Genomic DNA, 22,329 nt, shown 5'->3' with positions numbered 1-22,329 from the left:
AACAAAACAAGGTGATTAAAATAAAAGAAATATGCTGAGACAGAATCTTTGATCGGATGTTTGTTCTCTGAGGGCCGGTCCCAATCCGGGATAAATGCAGAGGGTTTCGTCAGGAAGGGCATCCGGTGTAAAACGTGTCAATTCACCTGAGTGCTGATTCACTGTGGCAACACCTTCAAAAGGGACAAGCCGAAAGGGAAACATCATTCCCACTACAGCATAAAAAGCATTTTAGATGTTGAAATGAGGACATTTTGCCATTATGTGGAAAACACTAACTCACTTGAAATGAGCATGCCCATAACATGACCAGGAATAAAAGGAGCATTTCAGAGCTGTAGAGCCTCTCCGATGCAACTATGTGCAAGGGTTCACCTCCTTATTTGGCAATTCCTAAATCTCCTCCAAATGGTCCAAAGTTTAATGGACTAACAAAGCTGGCATTTCCAATTCTTGGGTAGTAGCATTTTATTCTTTAAGGTTACACTTCTGGTTTTGTTTCTTTAGTTTTAAAAGCACATAAGAGGCCAAACTACTGGGTGTTAAGTTGAAGTTACTTTAATGTTGACATTTTCACCATGACACCCTGCACCAACCAACAATAAAAAACTAAAAATAATGTAGACAGCTTGTGTAAACAAGCTTAATTGGACTGTAGGATTCCCACAGGTTCCAAAAAACAGCTATACAAAGAAATAAAGAAAATATTTCCATTTGAGGTTTCCCAGAGACTATACACATATTTACACAAACCAACTGAAGAAAAAACCTAAGAAAGTTATTCCCCACAAAACTCTTCAAGAACATTTTTCCAAATTTGAGTTCCCTTCATGGAAACAATAAATGGCACATGAACACCTGGGGATTTCTTGCATCACTCCTAGGGGACAGAAACGACCAGATGTAAGTGTACCTACATATTCACACACATAGACACAAACAGGCCAAGCTTAGATTCTTATTCCCCCTGCAGAGGACTAGACTATCAAGTGTCAAGAGCACCATAAACTATCAGGTTAAATATTAATGAGAGTAGCAAAAGTTAAATAGCATCCAAATGACAGTTAAAATAATAAATTAAAAAAAAAAAAAAAACCTAACAAAAAAATCCAAAATTAAAATAATCACAAGTAAATTAAATAAACAATAATTAAAAAAAAAAAATACACAAACAACTATCTTGCCCTCTTCTCTACTGCATCTATACTCTTTGTTCTCTTCCCCCAAGCGAGGAGTTGTAGAGTGCGATGGTATGATGGACAAAGGAGTTTTTAAACCTTTTGGTCCTACACTCAGGCAGGAGCAGTCCATCACTGAACAGGCTCTTCTGGTTGCTGATGAGTGTGTGGAGGTTGGCTGGCATTGTCCATAACATCAGTTTGTCCAGAGTCCTTGACTCTGCCATCATTAACTTCATGCTAACCATAGCGCCATCCCAACTGATCAGGGTGAGGAGAAGAGGGGCCAGCTCTGTGCCCTGAGGGGCTCCAATGATGCTGCCCCCCCGTGTTAGTGATGTCCTTCAGCACAACATACTCTGGTCTGCTTGTGAGGTCGTCAGAGATCCAGTCCAGCAAGTGGGGGTCCACTCCCATCCTGCTCAGTTTATCCCAAAGCATGGTTTTGATGGTATTGAAACCACTTGAGAAATAAAAAAAAAAAAATCCTCACTGTACCACTTCCCTCATCCAGTTGGGAGTAGGCTTGATAAAGCAGGAAGAGGATGCCATCCTCCACACCAATACAATACTGGAAGGCAAACTGCAGGTGATCATGGGCTTGTTGTACCTGGGGTCTGAAGAGGCTGAGGAAAAGCCGCTCCAGTGTCTTCATCAGATGTTAAGTGAGTGTCACTGGTCAAAGGTCATTCAGCTCGCTGCTCCAGTTCTTCTTCAGAAGTGGAACGATGCGGGATGTTTTCCAGAGGGTGGGCACTTTCCCAGTCTGCAGGCTAAGGCTGAAGATCCATTGTGCAGTGGTTCCCCCAGTTCTGCTGCGCAGGTCTTCAGTAGTTTTAGGGCACATTCACATCAGCCTTTTTGATTTGAATCCGAGTCTGTTTGCTTGGAAAGTCTGCTTCGTTCGGGGAGCTATGAATGCGCCAAACGAATTCTGATTTCTGAATTCGGACAAAGAAACGGACTCGGTCTGCTAACAAACGCGGGTCTCAGCCTATTTCAAGTGGACCAAATACAGGAACCAGACTACAATTATATTTAGCTTCTACTCTATGTTTAACTCGCAACAGAGTTTTCTTTTTCACGTTGGTCTCGTTCTGTCATTTGCTAAACCTTGGGAATGGGGCGAGTAGGATCTTTATGTGGGATCTGACAGTAAAAAGGGAATGGATATCAGACTTATTCGTTCCAGCATCTCTACATCCACAGAAAGAAGGTGGATGTGGAAAGGTTTCAGGGAATCTGCCCTGATAAAATATAACACTAAATGGTGAGAAAAGATGAATCACAAACCAAAATTATGAACATATTATCTGTATAAACATGTGTGCAAGAGGGAAAAATACCTCACATATGATTTATCTAAGAGCAAGAGGTCTCTGAGTGCACAGTTTTGCTCTGGGATATCGCCATTACATTAGGTTGGTATACTGGAACCGAAATGGAGCTACGGCTGTGTCAGTATTGTGAGCTCGAGCAGGTTGAGAATGAAACCCACTGTTTGTTATACAGTACGATGACTTACGCAAAACTCTTTTTGATAAGGTATCACCACAGGTAAGTCTGTATTTGGACAGTGAAATTTTTAAATGTTTGTTTGACCATGTATTGGCTATATCAAATAATAAAGCTTGGAATAGAATAAACTTATATAAAATAATGATTAAGAATGGATCATTAAACTAACAGCAGTGTTTATCAAAATCTCGCATGAAATCTCACGAGAAAAGTTTTGTCATGAATAAAGGATTAAAACAAGCACTTTTTAAACATTTTTTTATTTTATATGTTTTCAAACAATTCTTTAAAAACTCAGAGGACAGTGGAGACATGAAAAGACCAGGTTATGACTCCTGTAAGTTATATGCGGCAGATTATGGGGATGTGGCACACGTTTTTTGTTTTTTTTGTGTTTGCCAACTTAAGGCCTGACATGCTGTTAGAACCCCCAGCTCGCCTGACAAAAGGAGGAAGGGTTTGCAAACATTAAGCCTACAAATAAGCCTTTTTAGTCAAACACCCAGCTGCACTAATTATCAACAGTGCTTCTCAAACAGAGCTGTGCCCAGCTGGGAAGGATGAATAATCAGCAATCCTCGTCAGGAGATGGAACAGCAAGACAATCACAGGATTGGAGCAGCCAGTCATGGGATGGAATTAAGACAGCCAGCCAATGATCTAAAAGAGATCACACAGTCCATTTTGCATTGGTTGGCTGTGGGACGTAACAGATATGTACTATATAATTTCCAGTTGCTATTTCCTGGTGTTTCCCCTGCATGGAGATAGTTGTTATTCCATTGTTGTGTAAATGCCTCCTAGGGTGGCATGCCAAAATAGTGTTATCCATTTTTATCCCCCTGGATCTGAGGAAAGTCATCATCTGTAGCTCTAGATCTGCTTGTGTCCTCTCCATTATCCATCAACTCTTCTACCACCATCCAGGCATATCATTTTTCCTTGTGTATTGTTCAAGATCAGCAACACGCTCAGATTTTATCATCCGTTTCATCATTCTGCAACTGCAGAGCCTTGACTTCTCCTTTCAAACTTAGGATTTTTTTCTTCTGTTGTTTGACAGCAGTAACTTCTTCCAACAAGAAGTCAGGTGACTCCTTTATGTCCTTGAATTTGCCAAATGATAGTGTGTTTGGGCCCCATCGCATAATGAATGGTCAACAGCAACTGACAAGAAAATCAGCTGTTAGCTAGTGGCTAGTTAGCTTACCAGTATGCTACCTGCCTTACTAATGATGTGGGAAAAAAGTCTGTCAATGACGAGGAGTCTGGTTCTGAAGTGAAAAAGATTACAAAGTTTATTGAATAGAAAATAAGAAAGAACAGGGTAAGACAAATTGCAATCTGGAGAGACAGTTCAGAGGTTCAACAGGCTAAACCATCCTTTTACCCTCACATACGAGTGTCAATTGTCTGCCTTAAAGCTATGTTATTCTAAACAACACTGGTCTGTTAGCTGTAACACTCTTCAAAGTAAGAGAGTGTTCTAGTTAATCAGATCCCCGATGTCTGAATGCAGACATCTCAGGGCCTCACATTAGCTATGTCTGTAAGGAGTAAAAGCAGACACTGTGTAACTAATCTTAAGTTCTTAAACTCAGCATAATCCCTTCAGACCTACACAACAACCATCAGAAATGAATATATGCCAAGGACTATAAAATACATTAAAATCTAAGTTAGAATATAAAATTTCCACAACACTTTCAAACTCCGAGTCCTAAATACCTAATCTAAAACTTTTCCAAGCAGAGGTCAAACCAGTGATAATCACACCAATCTATAAAGTGCAAAGTCTAAATTGAATAGTCAATAAATCAGAATAAGTGTCAGAAAATTTGCATCACACCAGCAAATTCACATCAACAACTTTACTTACATCAGAGCACTTCCATTGCATTAGTGAATATGCAGGGTTTTCTTTTTACAGTTGTTTATACAGCAGGCCTCCATATTTACAGGTCTATTCTGTATTGCAGAGGTTCTCTCTAGCAATTTGGTTCACAAATACAATGTTTTATCATATAAAGCACATTTACCCTGTTAAAATCAATAGGTTCAAGTTTCAAAACATGTTGTTTAAAGTTTTTACAACAATTTACTTGTCAAATAACTTACATAATTAATTACTACTTGTAATTTATTTAACAACCATGTCCAGTTACATAGTTGTTCCAGATTTAGCATTAAGCTAATTTCAAATGCAGTCTTTAACTGCACTGACAAAGGAGATGCTTCTCAATCCTGTTGTACACAGTAAAACAACAATCAATGGCATTCTGATTCTGAAGATAAACTTATTGAAAGTCATGTTCAAAATACAGTAATTATGTACGTTACAAACCATACATAAACCTGTATTAAAAATATTTGTGTGTGCCTTTTCAGATTAAGAAATTACTAATGTGGCTCTTTTTAAAGAAATAACAGTTAGAACCTGGTAAAGTCCCCTGTACTCGTTGGGGACCCTAATCTCCCCATAGCCTATAAAAATTAAAGAGTTTCTGAGATTATCACCACAAATGTTGTGACAACTGCATTACATCAATTCAAGAATGGTTTCTTTTTTGCTTGTTTTGTCCCTTTTTGCATTAAATAATCAAATATATTTATAGTGAAAATTTTCCTTGTAAGCTTCCAAATGTGAAACACCCAAGGCTGTGGTTTTTTCTGCACAATCATTTCTCATGGAGCTCCTGAGAAAGAATTAGTAATGGTCTCTCTCCCACACACACACACACACACACACACACCCTGTTAATCTGGCAGGGAACGGTGACTCATCTCCACCCGGCCAGCAGGATCAATCAGTAAAGAAATTACATGCACCCTAAAGGTCCGAGTGTCCGAGCATCCATGAGGTGCATTGTTTGTGTCACATATGCTCATGGCTCTGTGTGTTATCGCGCCCTTCAAGGTTTATAACCCTCCTTCAAAATGAAACCTAATTGGGCCAAATGCAGAACATGTTTTTTTCCTGTCACTTTTTGAATTTCAATTTTGAAATATTTATGCATGAATGCATCTACTGTCCCTCACAGGCAGCAGCAGACAGTTTGTGACCAGCATGTAATAAGATGTTTGGGATGGCTGATCAGAAGACTAAGTAGCAATCAGCCCGAAGCCTGAGCAGCAATCGTCTCATTGTCATTCTGTAACTGACTTATTCTAGGTGCTATAGAATGTGTGTTCATTGACTTTTCATAGTGTTCGCTCATGGAAAACCAAACAGAGGAAAAAAGACTAAATAAAAACAAAAATATCCTGAAGAAAACTGTTAAAGTACATTTAGTGGGAGCAGTTATTCAGTTTAATTTCCTTTTGCATCAAAACAATTTCATGCGGTGACAAATGATGCCATTCCTCCTGAACGACAAACACTGTTATCCTGAAATGACACAAGAATCATAATTTTATATCTACATGTTACGATGCGCATGGTCCATCACCACAGAAGGAAATGACGGTGCTGGAATTGTTCCGCTTCTGTCCTTAAAAGCATAGTGTTGAAAACAATGTCTTGTGAAAAATGAGCCTTTAATGGAAGACGTTCAAGCCTGGCATGGAAACCCATGTCAAAGCTTGACTAATGGTGGGACAGAAATAATAGCATGTTGTGGAGCATTACAACCAATGCTGTCAAACCAGTGACCAGTACAGAAGCTGGATTTTCTCTGATCCAGGTAAATTCAGGGTTAAAATTTGGTTTTCTGTACTACAAAACTGGAGGGTATTCCAAAAAGCAGGTTACTGGTTTAATCTAGTTAATACGGAAACATATGCTGTGAACATAGACTGGTTTTGTTCAGGTTATACCCAATCCATCTGGTTTTGTTGGGGTGCACTCCAGAAAGCAGTCGTTTTGACTACTCAGACAATGGTGGTACCATTTTAGGAAGGTCCTGTGATATAGTGACCCATTAATAGAGCAGAGTCCCTACTTTACCTACCAAACCTTCTAGTACATCTCAAATGTAGGCACCACTGTACTGGTCGACTGTGTCTACAAAAACCATGTATTGGTCTCCGATATTTTGCCAGTGGGAGCTTCTTGTAGATGTTGAAGACACAAAGGTTTGGCAATGACATCATTTGTTAGTCTGTGTGCAAAGTGAGTCTTGCTCTGAAATGGTTCTTGAGCAGCTTCATCTGTTTGCTTGGCTACAAACCAGTGAGGCATATGGTGGAGTTTCACCAACAGGCAGGTCTTTTTTGTAGCTCATATATGGGCCTAAATGGCATTTTATGGGCTTTCCTAACATGATCAGTGTGGCTGATGTGGTGCATGTCCCAATAAAAGTGCCACCTGTGAATGGGCAAGTTTATGTGACTGACAGATGATATATTACAGATTATATATTTTGTTTTACTTGGACCAGGTACACTTGGGGGTGGATAGGTTAAATCTGTATAATATAATTAGAGGTGAGACTCAATCAAAAAAAAACAAAACCTTATAATTACTTTGTGATTAGAGGTGGCGGTGTTTCAGGTGGTGGAGCCTTGTCTTGTGACCGTCTGCGGTTCAAGTCCTGCTCCCCTACACTGCTGAAGCCCCAAGAAGGACACAATTGTTCTCTGATGGCAGGTCCTATGCCTGGATGATTGCAGAGGGATGGTTCGGGAAGGACGTCCAGCATAAAACGTGCCAATTCAACTGTGCAATGATTCGCTGTGGGAACTCCACAGGGAGGGAACAACAACAGGTTTTGTATTTAAAATTGATTCATCACAAAACTTTCCCCAAAAAGTAATGTTTTTTTTTTTTTATTGAAACGGATTAGTGATGCCTTTTATAGGGAGACAGTGAATGGCCTTGGTTTAACCAACACGCAGAAGTGATGGTTAATTCAAAGCAGGTGCTTTGGAACTGACATAGTGGATTGAGACACTAGTGTAAAGGGTACTGTGAGGACCCCGAAGTTCAGCCACACACAAAGGAGCTATGAACAAAAACTGGTTTGAGGAATGAAGGACGAGGCTAAAGAGCAGAGGATCAATCAAAGGACATGAGCAGCTGTGAGAGTCCAGGTTCTAAAGGCAACGTCAGGAGGGGGGCATGAGGTCAAGATTATATTGCAGATGAAGTACTTAGCCAGGACGATAGGCGAGGATCAGGGGTCCAGCGACAAGTCAAGGGTCTGTGTCCAGAAAATCCAAGAGGCAAGAGGTGTCTGTCGAGGGCAAGGCCAGGTGAGTGATCCAGGGAGGTGAAACTGTGGGTCAGCAACAGGAGACACTCCATAGACCACTGGACAACAACTAGAAATTGGTCTGCTGATGATCTGGCAGAGGGGAAGAGAGTAGAGAGTGTTTAGGTAGGCTGTGGATCATGACAAAATAGGTAGAAGACCAGCTGAACTGAATCAGACTGATGAGCACAGCAGAGGCAATTAGGAAGCCCCAGGTGGACCAAGTTCCAACTGATGAGTGCCAGCGGGTCAGGGAACAAAAAATGACAACCAGAGGATTTAGCAACCTTCAGGCCTGGCTCTGTCATAGGATTTGTTAAGCATCTTTTTTGGAATACCCCCCAGGTTTTCTTCTTACTGGGGTAAATCACCATGGTAACGTATGCTGGACAGCTATCCTGCTCCGAGCATGTTGTGTTCCAGATAAGAGATAGATGACTATTAAAGCAACACTGCCTAACCCAGTGGTTCCCAAACTGGGTTCCCAGAGTTATCACAATGGGGGGTGCGGCAAGGCTAAATAAAACTTGGGAGTTTTGGCACTGGACAAATTTAGTAAAAGTACTCAGGAAATGATGATAAATCAACAAGAGAAACTTCAACTTCAAAACTTGAGATTATTGTCTTCGATGAAAAGGGGGCCTTGCAAAAGAAGTTTGGAAACCACTGAGATAACGGTTGACCAGAGGCGCTGCTTGCAAACAGACAAATGCTTGGGCCCCCGAGCGAGAAGAGGACTTCAGAGGGCCAACCAAGCAACCAAGAGCAGTTACAATGACCCTTACAGACCTCCCTAATGGCTCCTCTTGCCCTGGGCAGCCGTGCCTCTTGTGTAAAACAGGAACAAGCAAGTTTATAAAAATGAGAAATTTTCAATCTGGACGTAACAAAAGAAGATGAAAGTAAAACACATATTTCAAAAGATAATTTAGCCCAAAACAGCTCAGTTTGGAGATGACTGGCTGGGGGGTGAAAATAAGAACCGGGAACTTAGATATTATAAAAATTAAAGCTGTCCAATTCAGCTTAAGTGTAAAACTAAAGAGGTTCAATTCTAGAATTCATAAGCACGAATGATAAGTGCGACTAAATAGCATGTGTGGTGTTTAGATTTTTTTTTTTTCGTGTCCAGCAGGCTTTATACATCTGAAAGCTACTTCTGTATATGCTGCATTGGCTGAGCATGTAAGGGTCATAATGCAGGTTTCAGCACATATTGTAATATTCTGTGTGGAACCACATTAAATCATATTGCCCCGGTTTAATTGAATAATTAAATATTAAATAATGAAGTAGAAGTCAGTAGAAGAAGTGAAAGCTTAACAAGTTATTGTCATTGTTATAAGTATACAATTCTGTAATAAAAGGGTTGGAGAACCCCAACCCTCCACCCCACAGAAACTTTGCTTAGGACCCCTGGAGACCCAAGACTCACCTCTGCTGATAACATGACTCATGAACATAATAAGATAACTGCCATTATGATACAGGACCTCAAACTATGACGTCTACAGGATCAGATGAATAATTGGTTTGGTAATGGTCTGGTAATAATCAGATTTTTATTAAAATTATATTGTAAGGTTAATCTATTCTTTTCAAACTCTAAACTAGTTTTTGCTTCATTGGGGATGATTGCATCATAGCACCAATGAAGAAAAATTGGATGGTGAGTCAAAACTTGTATAAAATATCAATGTTCACTGGTGTTTTAATTAGTTGTTTACACCTAGGTTTAATCCCAATATTCTTAAGGGGTTTTTTTAAGTTTGTTGGTGTTTTTTGTCTTTGCTGACAAAGAAGCTCATTCCTTTTCCCATGCAGAAATACATGCCTCCAAGGTCTGTAGGACAATACATGATTTATATACCCCAGACATCTCTGTTACCTGGGTTGACTTCATCAGACATTCAGGGTCTGGATAAGACGTACAACGAAACGAGTCAGTAATTCAACTCAGGGTTTCCCAATCTTGATCATTGTGTACTCCCATTAAAAAAATACAAAAGTTCTTCAGAAATATGATGAATTTAACATCATCCAAACCAAAAGCAACACTGCAGACAGATCAAAAGCCAGGACAAATTACTGCCAGAACAAAGCCGACTCTACATTATCCTGAAAATATACAAATTGAATAATATACTATAGAATATAATTAATGGGACAGTATAAAAGGACAGTACTCTGGTTTTGTTTTGTTGCAGCCTAGATTTTTCAGGCAGAGTTTCCTCTGCTCTTTCCTTTTATAAATTTCATTAAGGTCCCAGATGACTTGGCAAATGTGGCTGGACAGAGGTAAACGGTAAGATGGTAGAATCAATCTGCCATATTTCAGCTTTTTTTTATTTTGAAATATTTCACTGTGTTTTAATAGGCAACGCACCGTTTAAACAATGTCTGTATGTGTGAACTGTATTTTCTATGTGTAATGTATCTCTGTGTGTTTTAGGACCTGTGGATGGAAATTGGCTCAGTGAGCTACAATGTGCTTAAATGCATGTTTTCCTCTATGATCAGCACCGCTCTACATGATCTATGTTCAACAAACACAACAAAACAAAACATTCCATGTAACCTGAGGTTGTGGTTATATTTGTGTCTGTATTAATTTGTTTTAAATTGTTTATTGCAATTATGTTTTGCACAATTATAGGTGCAATGTAAACACGTTTTGTTGTTTTATTTTTTTTATTTTTTATTTTTTTTATTGTCATCCAGTTCAGCCAATTCACAAAAGCCAAAGGAACCCAACAGACTGGATCTATTTCAGTAAAGGTGCATTATTTGAAGGCGTGGTGAAACAATCCAGTATATGCAGATTTTACAAAGTCATAGCGCTTTTCTGACCTTGAAAACACAATATTATAATTCAAGGATTTTCAAGAAGAACCTAAATGAAACATGTGTGCCTGGTACATTGGTAAAAACTGGCAAATTAAACATTAACACAGCAGTATAATAAAATAAACAAAAGAACCAATTATTGTATTTCACTGAAAAACTGATGTATTATGACCTCTTTAACAACCACTCCTTCAGGATAATCGAGGGTGATGGGGTCCACCAAATATGGGTCCAGGGGGTCAGTGGGAGGGCTCCTGTCCCTCAGGGCAGCTATGTTGTACATAAATAATTCTGAATGTCCTGTCGGGAGCAACCCTGACCCCTCTCAGGCAAGTGAATCATACCTTGATTATTCTGAAAGTCGAGTCTATCCTGACCCTGGTTTTCACAAGAGCTGCATTGAACCTCATCTGTGGCCCTGCACCAGGGTCAGGACAGGGTGTCGTAACAAAGGTCTGGCAGGCTTAGCCCTCATCCCCTACTAACACTCAGCTGAGGAGCTCTAAAAATAAAATAAGGTTTTGATGAGTACCCTGCTTAAGTTTATAGGACAGTGAACACACCCTAAAGATCTAGGAATCACGTACGGACCCTGGTCTCTGTGCCACATAGGGTGGTCACCATCGTCTGATGGTCACGCCATCCACAGAAGCATGTTGGGGTAACATTGGTTAATGTGCGCTTTACAACAATCTTGTGATGGCCTTTTGTAGATGTGGACTATTTTAATACTAATTTAAAATGGTTTTGATAGAAACTGAATTAGATAAACTAACTGGATGCTGGTACCATGTGAACTACTTGAATGTTGATTCTGTCAAAATGTTTCCTGTTTACAACATTTAGACAGTCTTCTCCCGGACTTGTGCAAATGTGTGTAGTCTATGGTACCTATTAGTCCTGGGAATCCTGCGGAACCCAACAGACTGGATCTACAGTTGTGCTCATATTTATTCATCCCCTTTCATTAAAGAAGGAAAAAAAACAGCTGCCTCTAAAATAAGCTGAAATTGACTAAAGTAACAATAAATAAAAATTTGATGAAAATCATGACATTATTTTCTAATTCTGGTTCAATAGAAATATTTTTTTTAAAAAGCAAACAAATAAGATAATTTATTGCATATTACATCACTCATAAACTAATATTTAGTTGAACAATCCTTTAATGTTTCCGCTCCAGTCAGGTGTTTTCTGTTCCTCTCAGTCAGACTTCTGCACCTGTTGACAGGTATTTTGTCCCACTGTTCAACAGAAAAGTCTCTAATTTGTCCAGGACCAATTTGTTTGTTTGTTTGTTTGTTTGTTTTTCTTTCTTCAACTCAATTAAATGAAAAAACAGTGTCTTATATTACTAAATTATATTTTTGCTAATTTTTAGTTATTGTTCCTTTTTTAAGTCTCCAGTTATTTGAGTGACTGTTGTAAATTCAGCCTTTTCTTTAATGAAAGGGGATGAATACATATGAACACAACTGTATTACAACTGAGAAAAGTCGACAATATAAAGCAAGCATCATGTGTATTTTACTTTGTTTATATCTGATTACACACCTAGACTCCTCCCCGGTCCTCCGTTTTTGTGTATGTACATGAATATCTCTTTATTTCATCATTTAATACCTGCAGATGTGCAAAAACAAGTGTCCTATAATAACCAGGTCACATAGAGCACTTCTGTTCACTTCCTTACAAAGTGGAGATTTTAGATGTTCACGGTTCTCATGTGAATTCTGCACATAATATTGTGATTAACTGCAGTTAATTCTAAATAAAACCACACGTCACATTTTTATGTGGTCACTGCATGATAACGTAAAGAAGTTGCCCTCAAAAATGCTGCTGACTCACTCTGGATAAAACTGTAGCACGCCTTCCCTACAGAATCAAGGACGAAAAAAAACAAAAGAGCGTGGGTGTCTGGAGGTCTGCGTTTCGCCACGTCAGCTCTGCTTTACACACATTTTTTGTCTCTGAATATGTACAGTGCCGACTCCCGAGTGTATCACATCTCTGATCCTTACAAGCAGAACAAATGCTCAACAGCCCCTCCTTTAACTTGGGGATGAAAACTGTCATGGCTCCGCTATCACTTTCATTTTTCCGTCAGCACCACTCGATATTAATTTCCTCCGGCAAAACCACCCCCAACTTAAATTTGTCGCTGTGCTTTGATTTTACTGCCTGGTTTCACCTCCGGGCTCAAAGCAATTCAAAGTGTCAGCAAAGTTAGTGTCGGCCCATTCTGAAAGCGTGCGTGTGGAGAGAGCCAGCAGTAAATTGCTTTAATCTTCTTTGCAGCCTCGGCTCCGTCTCCGGCTGCCTGTTGTTCGCTTCAGCATCTCTACATGACCTCGCCTCTCACACAAGCGCTCATACAGCTTTCAGTGTCTTTGAGGCTGCTCGTAGGCTATAAATCTTTCAATGTATGTTCAAGAGTGAAGATGTTATGAAAAGAATACTAAAGCTCTTTTTTTTACGGCCTAAACACAATAAACTCCATTTAATATTTTAATTGCCTTGAAATGAAGCTGAGCAGCATGAGGTAAAGTTGATGCTGCTACGTTTAAACAAAGTTAAGTAATGATTACTTTCTTGGCATTACAGGAAAGAAGAAGAAGAAAAAGATGGCATCCCATCGATCCTCCCAGGACTCTCTGAGCCATGCCTTATTTGGTCATGTTTCCTGTCACTTCTCCACCGTCTCTGTACCAAGCGGCAACTTCCGGCGTTTAAAAGTGAAGTGCATAAAACTGCAGTCCCCCCTTCATCCACTAGGGGCTGCAAAACAGAGCGAATCCCCATAGAATCCCATGTTAAAAAGACCAACTTCACAGCAGAAATAAACATGTTTACAGCCTGGTTCAAAAATCAAAAATCCATTTTAGGTTTAATAGGTCAGGTTTACCTTCATGACAACTGTGGGGGGAGTGAATTTTTTTCCAACTCATAGGTTTAAAAGTAATTTAATCTCAAAGTTTGGCAAATTTAGGGGCGTGTCCTTTTGATTGACAGGTACCAATCTCTGGCTTCAAGTCAGAAGAACGTAGAACAACCGCGGTTTTTAGCCGGTTACCAACGTGACTTAGCTTTAGCCCGCTTACCTCCGTTAGCTGGGTAGCTCCCATTATCTCTGGGTTAGCTCGGTTAGCTTTTAGCCACAGAAAGCTCAGAGTTCGCTCAATCAATGTCAATCATCCACCATGACGCTCACAGCCCCCCTCTCAGCTCCACCTCTTTGCCCATATTTGTATTTTCCGGGCGAGACGACACGCATGTGCTGCCAAGATGGCGATGGAAGGAACCGCCCACCGAGCTTCAATTCAGCTCTTCAGAAACCTACGGGTGACGTCACAGAGACTCCGTCCATCTCTTTATATAGTCTATGGTCTGTACACAGCAGTCTGCCTGTAATTAAATGAACCAGTTTCACGTCTCTCTCTCTATAAGCAGGAGTGTCAACCCAAGGCTCTTGTCTGTAAACCAGTCTCCAACTGGCAACCCTCCAGCTTTATCTATATTCTACCTGACTGTTTATCTGAGCCGTTCTGTTCTGGACCCGACTCTGATCTCTGGTTCCCTGATTAGGGATGGTGAAACTAAAGCCTCATGAAACACAGAGTCACTTTGCCGTGACTTTGACATTGTCAAAGAGAGCTCCATCTACTGGTTGTGTGTGTGTGTGTGTGTGTGTGTGTGTGCGTGTGTGCGCGTGTGTGTGATGCATGTGGCAGGGAAGCGTAAACAAGGCTTCATTACTCCATTATATCCTGCGGCTCCTGATCTAATTCTTAATAAAAGTCCTTAACCCCTTGTAACTGTTTTCCAAATGGGGAAAGAAGGACGGAGTCCTGGGACGGAGATTGTGATGCTGGTTGGGGTCTGGACATTTTTAACTGGTCATCTTGTGTGCAGGAAGCCATTTCAATCACTGTGGGATGTTCTTTTTAGGCCTATTGATGTGGTCATGAGTTTATGTTGATTCATACAAATAATGGGAAATTCTTTTAACACCTCAACACTTTTTGAAACGGGACATCAGTGCTCAAGTTGCTTAATGCTGCTGTTTTTAAATGTATTTTGGTTATTTGTCCTGTCCAGCACCATAGCACTATGGTGGTAGGTGTTGTGCCAGATAAATCTGTCTGTCTGGCAATCTGTTTTGCCAAGAAGAGTTTACGCCCCTCTCTCTGTTATTTAAGTGTATATTTTATATATATATATATATATATATATATATATATATATATATATATATATATATATATATATATATATATATATATATATATATATATATATATATATATATACACAGATAGATATTGTAAAATATTTTATTTTTGTTCTATTTACTCAAATTATTTTCTTTTAAAAGTGTTTGTTTCAAGTTTTTATTTTGTTTGTTTGTTTGTTTTTTTGCATATTGCCCTTGAAATAAACATATTGCACAATTGTGACAAAGTACCTGGAACCAATGATATCAAATTGACAAGGAAATATAGAATCAACCACCCCTTGTTAAGAGAAGCTCAACTCCCCTAAAAGGGGAACGAACACTTTTTAAAACACTAAGAGCTTTAGTATAGTAGAGCTAAAGTATTCCATTTGTAGGTTAGGTTTGGAGAATTATGTAAAACTTTAATATATTTAATCTATTAAAGCTCAGATGTGGGTGATTTTATGTGATGAGACAGTGGTTGTAAAATGAGTAAGATGGTTAAGATGCCACCCTAACTGGTAGTGTCTATATTTTACATTCACGGCTGCTAATAAAAAACTGAGAAAAGGCAATTATAGACTTTATTAGGTTTTCAGGTACATTAAAATAAAGTAAATTCCAGCAGGCAGCAGGAGAGAAGCAAACACGAGTTCTATAATACCAGAATACTTGATTCAAGAACATTGCCATAATTTCTAATCAATTAATTCACTTTATTTTCATAAATAAATAGCAAATAAATACCAAAAAAAAATTTTTTTTTAAAAATAGCAAAATGTGGTTACAAGACATTGCTTAAATATTGGAATATGGCTGAGGTAGTTGTACTTTACCACTCATTACTGGGAAGTCTACGGCCTGGGATAGATACATAAATGTATCACTCCAACCACGTGTTCTCACCGTGCCTTTGGAACGTAGTCTGCGTGCATGTGGGGGGTGCAATATAGACTTGAACGCTACAGGTGTTTATGCAAACAAGAGCATGAACATGAGATGGGAGGTAAACACCATGGCAGATAAAGCTACAATCAGATTGTTGGCATCTACCGGCATTTTTATAACCATTCCTCCCTGTTGCACAAAGGCAATCACTCGTACTTAATATTTAGCCAGATGTTTACCGAAATGCTACAAAAATACAATACCGGTGGATTGACCTCTATTCTAGTTCAGAGTCCTAGTGCTCTGTACTGCCCCCAAGCGGTGGCCTCCAATATTGATCGTTTGGCCACAGCATCATTGCGTTGTTTGTAGCAAGTATATACACAGACATAGCTGAGCATTGCTGTGTAGACAAGCATACACAAGTAAATCCCAGCACTAACAGGATTCTGTAGTCATGGCCATCGCCAGACCATTTTGCCTTCATATTACTCATAAGACAGGCTACATCACGAGGAATAAAACATTGGGTTGGTGTTTAAAGCAAATTGAAGTTGGCCAATAATTCAATGCAGAAGACCAGGGATCTCTAAATCCTGATTTTGAGGGTCAGTATCCTGCAGGTATTGACTGTTTCCTTACTGCAACACAACTGATTCAAATAAAACTGATCTCCACAGTTTGTTGTCAAGTTATGCACGTCTGTTACCAACCGTTCCTTTGAATCACATGTGTTGCTGCAGAGATACATTCAATACCTGAAGGATACCGGCCGTCGAGCACCAGAATTGGAGATCCCTGCAGTGGACCATAACCTCCTACCTACACGGTAATACTGTGAGAATTTTCTGTTTACAGACTTCTTCCTTAAAGTTTGGGTAGGAAATATTTACCAAGAGTTTTTTTTGTTTGTTTTTTTTACAATATTCCTTAAAGTTCCTTTCACACCCCAACTACCTCCAATTAATGCAATACTCTCACATAACAATAAAAGTTGCCTATGGAACGGTCAGGACTGAAAAGACACCATCCAATCATTTTTACCAGCTCATTTTAAATTATTGGATGTTGACATGTCAAACTCCTCCCCTGTGCATTGACAAGGACCTCCACAGTAGTTCTGGGGTGGTTTCTCACCAGTCTACTTATCACTGAAACTGCACAAGGTGGGATCTTGTGTGGTGCTCCAGACTGCGGGAGATAGGCAGTTTGTTTTACGTGTCTTCCATTTCTGAATAATTGCAGGAACTGCTAATGGTCTTCTCACCCAGCTGCTTGGCGATGGTCTTGTGCACATTCCACCTTTGTGCAGGTCCACAATCTTGTCTCTGACAACCTCGGAAAGCTCTTTGTCTTGGCTAATGTTTCCCAATCCAGGTCTTCAAGGCCCCCTGCGATGCACGTTTTAGACATGTTCCTCCTGTAAAAACACCTCAGTCAGATTACGGAACGTTGTCATCAAGTTCTTTGCAGCCTGTTAGCAAACCTTCAACTCATTCAGGTTTGTTAAAGTAGGTTTATCTAAAAAACATGCAGCGCAGGGGGACCTGAGGACCTGGGTTGGGAAACACTGGTCTTGGCCATTGTGAAGAGTTTGGAATCTCGATTGACTGGTTGCATCTCTGGGCAGGTCTATTTTTACATGAAACGAGCTGAGAGGGGTCTCATTGTCAGCTTGTTACCTGTATAAAGCCAGAATTTTGCTGATTGATGGAGAATCAAATACTTATCGATGTGTGAAAGTGCTGCAGTCATAATATAGTCCAAAAACTGAAGTCTATACTCTGCTTTATGAACCTAAACTGGTAATACCACCCTCAGCCAGGAATCCCATGGAGACGATGCACAGGAGGTGGTTTAAGATAAAGCAATAATCTGAGGCTTTCTGCTCTCTGGGGAGCGATATTGATGGATTCTTGATATGTGCAGGGGGAAGAGAAAGACGACTAAAACAAAATGGTAGAGATGTAGTGACCTTGAGGAACGTTGGAGAAGAGCTCTGATCTCTATCACTGTCATGGGTCATTTGATTTGCAGCCTTTAATACTTTTTTTTTTTTTAGATAACTACCTGCCATTTAGCTGCCCCCCCCCCCCCCCTATTTTTCACTTTCTTCCTCTCCCTTTTCAGAAGAAAGTACTTCTCCCTCCTTGATTCCTGTATAATTGTCTTTGCTTCCCTCTGCATGGATCCTTCTTTTAAATCACTGTTTTAGTGCATTTTCTTTTTTTCAGTTGATCTTGATCATCCCATCAAATTTCCCTCCTCCCACTAGCATTCCTCGCTTCTCTCATTTATCTCAGCTCTACTTACCCACTGACAGCACATTGTTCTTTCAGATAGATGTGATATCATCACTACTGTAAATCAGAGCCACCTGAGTGGGACAAAGATCTCCCATGAGGTCAGTTCCAACTGCAAGCAATTAGGTTAAAATTCCATTTTTCTCAGAAATTATGGGTATATTGTATGTTTTGTGGGGGGTTTTGTATGCATGTGGTGCATGTGGTACAACTGCCAGGAGGGTCATTCATTAAAGGCATATTACAAAACTTTCAGACCATAAAACTCCATATTTCAGACGTGTTTGATGACACAGTGACATCTATCACAGTCACATCTATCTTGTGCATTTCTGGAGCTGCTGCTGCCCAGCAGCGTTCTGAGGCTGAGAAAACAAACTATACTTTTTCCAGCCAGGTGTTTCATTTCACATATAAACACACAACTCACACAATCGCTGATTCTGCAAAGAAATGAAAGAAGATTAAAGGAGACAAGGGGACAAAACGAAAGGCATCATAAGATCGTCTTTTGCTGGCTGGAGAGAGATATTTACCATATTTATCTAATTTAAATCTGATTTGTAATATTTTTCTTAAACGGTCCATTTTATTCACAAGTACTGGTCCCATCCCAGTCAGACTTTACAGCTTTACAAAACAGTGATGCCTAAATAATCCATACTGATATGCTGTAGCCAAGCGGAAACCTCCAACGGTTAAAAGCCCCTCTTCCACTAGGGGCTCCAAAACAGAACAAATGCCAATAGAGTCCCATGTTCAAAAGACCAACTTTGTAGCATAAACAAACATGTTTACAGCCTGGTACCATAAACCACTTTAGTTTTAAAGGTCAGCTTTACTTTCATGACAACTGTGGGGGGACTGATTTTTTATTATTATTATTATTATTATTATTATTATATATAACCAATTTCATCTTAGAATTCCATCTAATGGAGGTATATCCTTTGATTGACAGGTACCCAATATTCTGCTGCAAGAAGGCAGAATGTAGCAAAACCCCGGTTTTCAGCTGGCTAACAGCGTGACTTAGCTTTAGCCTGCCTAGCTGTGCTAGCTAGTTAGCTCCTAGCTAGGCGGTTGTTAAGACTTACAAAATCCACCCCCATGCTCACAGACCCTCTCTCAGCTCCACCTCTTTGCCCATTTTTGTATTTTCCAGTCGTGACGCTGCCATGATGGCAACGGTAGGAAACACCCAATAAGCTTCAATTCAGAAAAAGTGTGTGAGAAATCAGGTAAATGTCATGATTAGCTGCAATTATCTTCACTCTCTTCTAGACCTGCACACCGCAAGGACTCTGAGAGGGGAAGAGAAGATTTTGACCAATCCTCTTCACCCCTGTCCTCTCAGGTAAGGGTTGTGGTCCATCCTTAACAAAACCTTACATCATATGAGCAGCTTCTTCCTGTCCATCTAGCTTAATCAATGAGAACCTTTTCATTCACCTAACCAACAATCCCCATGCAGTTAAAAATCAGCATAGCACCAAGTTACACCAACGCGCCACATGTAGTTTTACTTTATATCTACTTTTACCACCTTTCATCCATTGCCTCATTCTTGCACTACTACTCTACATTTCTGTTGTGTAAAGACTGGGGTTTTGACACAATTGTCGCTATTTAACCCACAATTTTTGTATTTGTTTTGTGACCCCAAATCTTGCTCACTGGCTGTGAACACAGAAATAAATTCATGCAGATGCATCGCAGCCAACAGGCAGCTGCTTGGGTCCCTGAGCCAGAAAGGATTCTCCGACTGCCGACCAACTTTGTCTCCTACGAATAACAAATAGTAGTAATAGATAACAGTCAACCAGTCAAGGGCGAAGTGATACTGCACATAACATATACACATATGCTAAGCATATTTACTCATCTGAATTTCCAAGTTCATCTGCAGTTCTTCCAAATTCAGTAAAAGAGATCCTTTGTCCAGAGGACAGGGACATTTGTTACCTTAAGATCTGCAAAATGCTGGCAGCTAAAGTGGAAGTTACGGTTTTTTAATGTCCTTGAATTTTCTAAGGCAATGATCTGCGTGGCTGATTACTCATCACAACTGCAAGTGGCTTGAGACTTGACTTTATTAACCATCTTCCAGAAATTTTTACATCTGTAACATGCCTTTCCAAGAGAAGACGTTTGCCTCCATCATCACCATCCCACCACTACAAAGGCTTGGACATTTCTGCTTCAGATCAAGGCAAGTGGCTGACATGTATGAACACTTCCATGTCAAGCTTGATTTAAATGGAGCATTAATCTCTGGAGAGAGTTAGGTCCTTCAACACTTCATTCATCTCTTGCCTTCAATCTGTAATCTTTTGCCATCCCTTATAAAGACCAGACAGCTGGAACCATCCGGCTGAGGTTGAACTTCCCAACAAATTAAGCCATTCATCAGAACTGCCAATGATCCGAAAAAAGCTCAGAGACGAAGGATCCCGTGCAGTCATCGCGGTGGACAAATTGTTCGTCAATGGACAGCTTTACCGTGACAAAAATACCACCCCCTGGCTCTACTAACCTCAGGTAATATCTATCACTCATACAGCTAATTATTGTTAAATTTACATGTTAATCTGCTATAAGCACATTAATTATGGTAATTCAGAACTGTACATTTACTGCCAGTCTTTGTAAATTTGCTGTTGTTGTTGCTTTCGTTTTGTTCTGTTTTTGTTTTTTGGCCTTTTTTTTCTCTTCCCCCCCCCCCTTTAGGGCTTTTGTTTTTGCTCTTTTGTTTGTGCTATTTCTTTTTATGTGTAGTTGTTTGCTTTTCTCACTCCTTTCCTTTCTAGCTGCTCTTTCATTCTATTATGCCGTACCAACAATAATAGGTAGGGTACGCACGTACATCCACATGACACAGACACTAAATGTCATGCACATAACACACCTACAACACAGAGCACATTTAATCACATCAACACTCACCCCCAACTCTCACACACACTCTAAGCATGTGGACAGACATATAGGAACATTGTACACACAGATGAATTTATATACGCACACAATCTACACGCATTAATGCATGCATGCATTAATGTGGGCTTGCACACACACAAACACACACATACTTTTATAGAAACACTTCAGTAGCTTGAGCATGACCACCCTGAGGTTTGTTACATGGAATATACGGGGAGCTGGTTCCAGGGAGAAGAGGTTGAAGGTGTTTAGCAGATTGAATGATCTACAGGCAGACATTGTCCTGCTACAGGAGACTCATTTATTAAAAACAACAGCTAACGTACTCTCTACAGCACAGTTCCCTCACGTGTACTCGGCCTGCTTCAACTCAAGACAAAGGAGTAGCCATTCTGATAAACAGGAAAATTCATTTTACTGCTAATAATATAATTTTAGACCCAGGTGGAAGATTCATAATAATGACATTATCTATCCAAAACATGAAGTTATGCATTGCAAATATTTATGGCCCAAACACTGATGACCCCTCCTTTTTTCATTCCTTCTTCTCCTTACTATATGATCACCTTGATAATACACTTATCATTGGGGGCGACCTCAACATGACCTTAAACTCTGGGATGGACAAGGGGGGCGGAGCAGGGAAACATAGGGTCTGGCAGTCAGCAAGAGTTGTTAAACAATATATGGAGGATTTTGGTCTTTGTGATGTCTGGCGCTCACAACACCTCACTGCTAGAGAGTACACTTACTTTTCATCTGTCCACCACTCATACTCCAGAATAGACTACTTCCTCACTAACAGCTCTATGATGAACAGTATCTCAGAAACTAAAATCCATTCCATCACTATCAGTGATCACGCACCAGTATCATTTACCCTAATGAATAAGAAAACTAAACCATCTTATAGCAAATGGAGACTTAATACATCATTACTTAAAGATCCTGATTTTATCAGTTACTTCAAACGGGGGTGGTCTTTGTATATAGAAAACAATGACATACCAGGAACATCAGCATGTGTTCTTTGGGAGGCAGGAAAAGCAGTAATGAGAGGGAAAATAATTTCATTTTCATCACATAAGAAAAAGAAGGAGAGTTCAAAAATATCTGAACTAGAGCTTAAAATAAAATCACTAGAAGATGCCTACAAGGCTTCTCCAGAAGAGCAAGTGCTGAATCACATAAGAAAGGCTAAACTAGAGCTGAATGAAATAATTAACCAAAAAACCCAG

This window comes from Telmatherina bonti (assembly GCF_933228915.1).
Source record: "Telmatherina bonti genome assembly, chromosome: 18".
In the NCBI taxonomy this organism is placed as follows: Eukaryota; Metazoa; Chordata; class Actinopteri; order Atheriniformes; family Telmatherinidae; genus Telmatherina; species Telmatherina bonti.
This window is presented reverse-complemented; position numbering follows the sequence as displayed.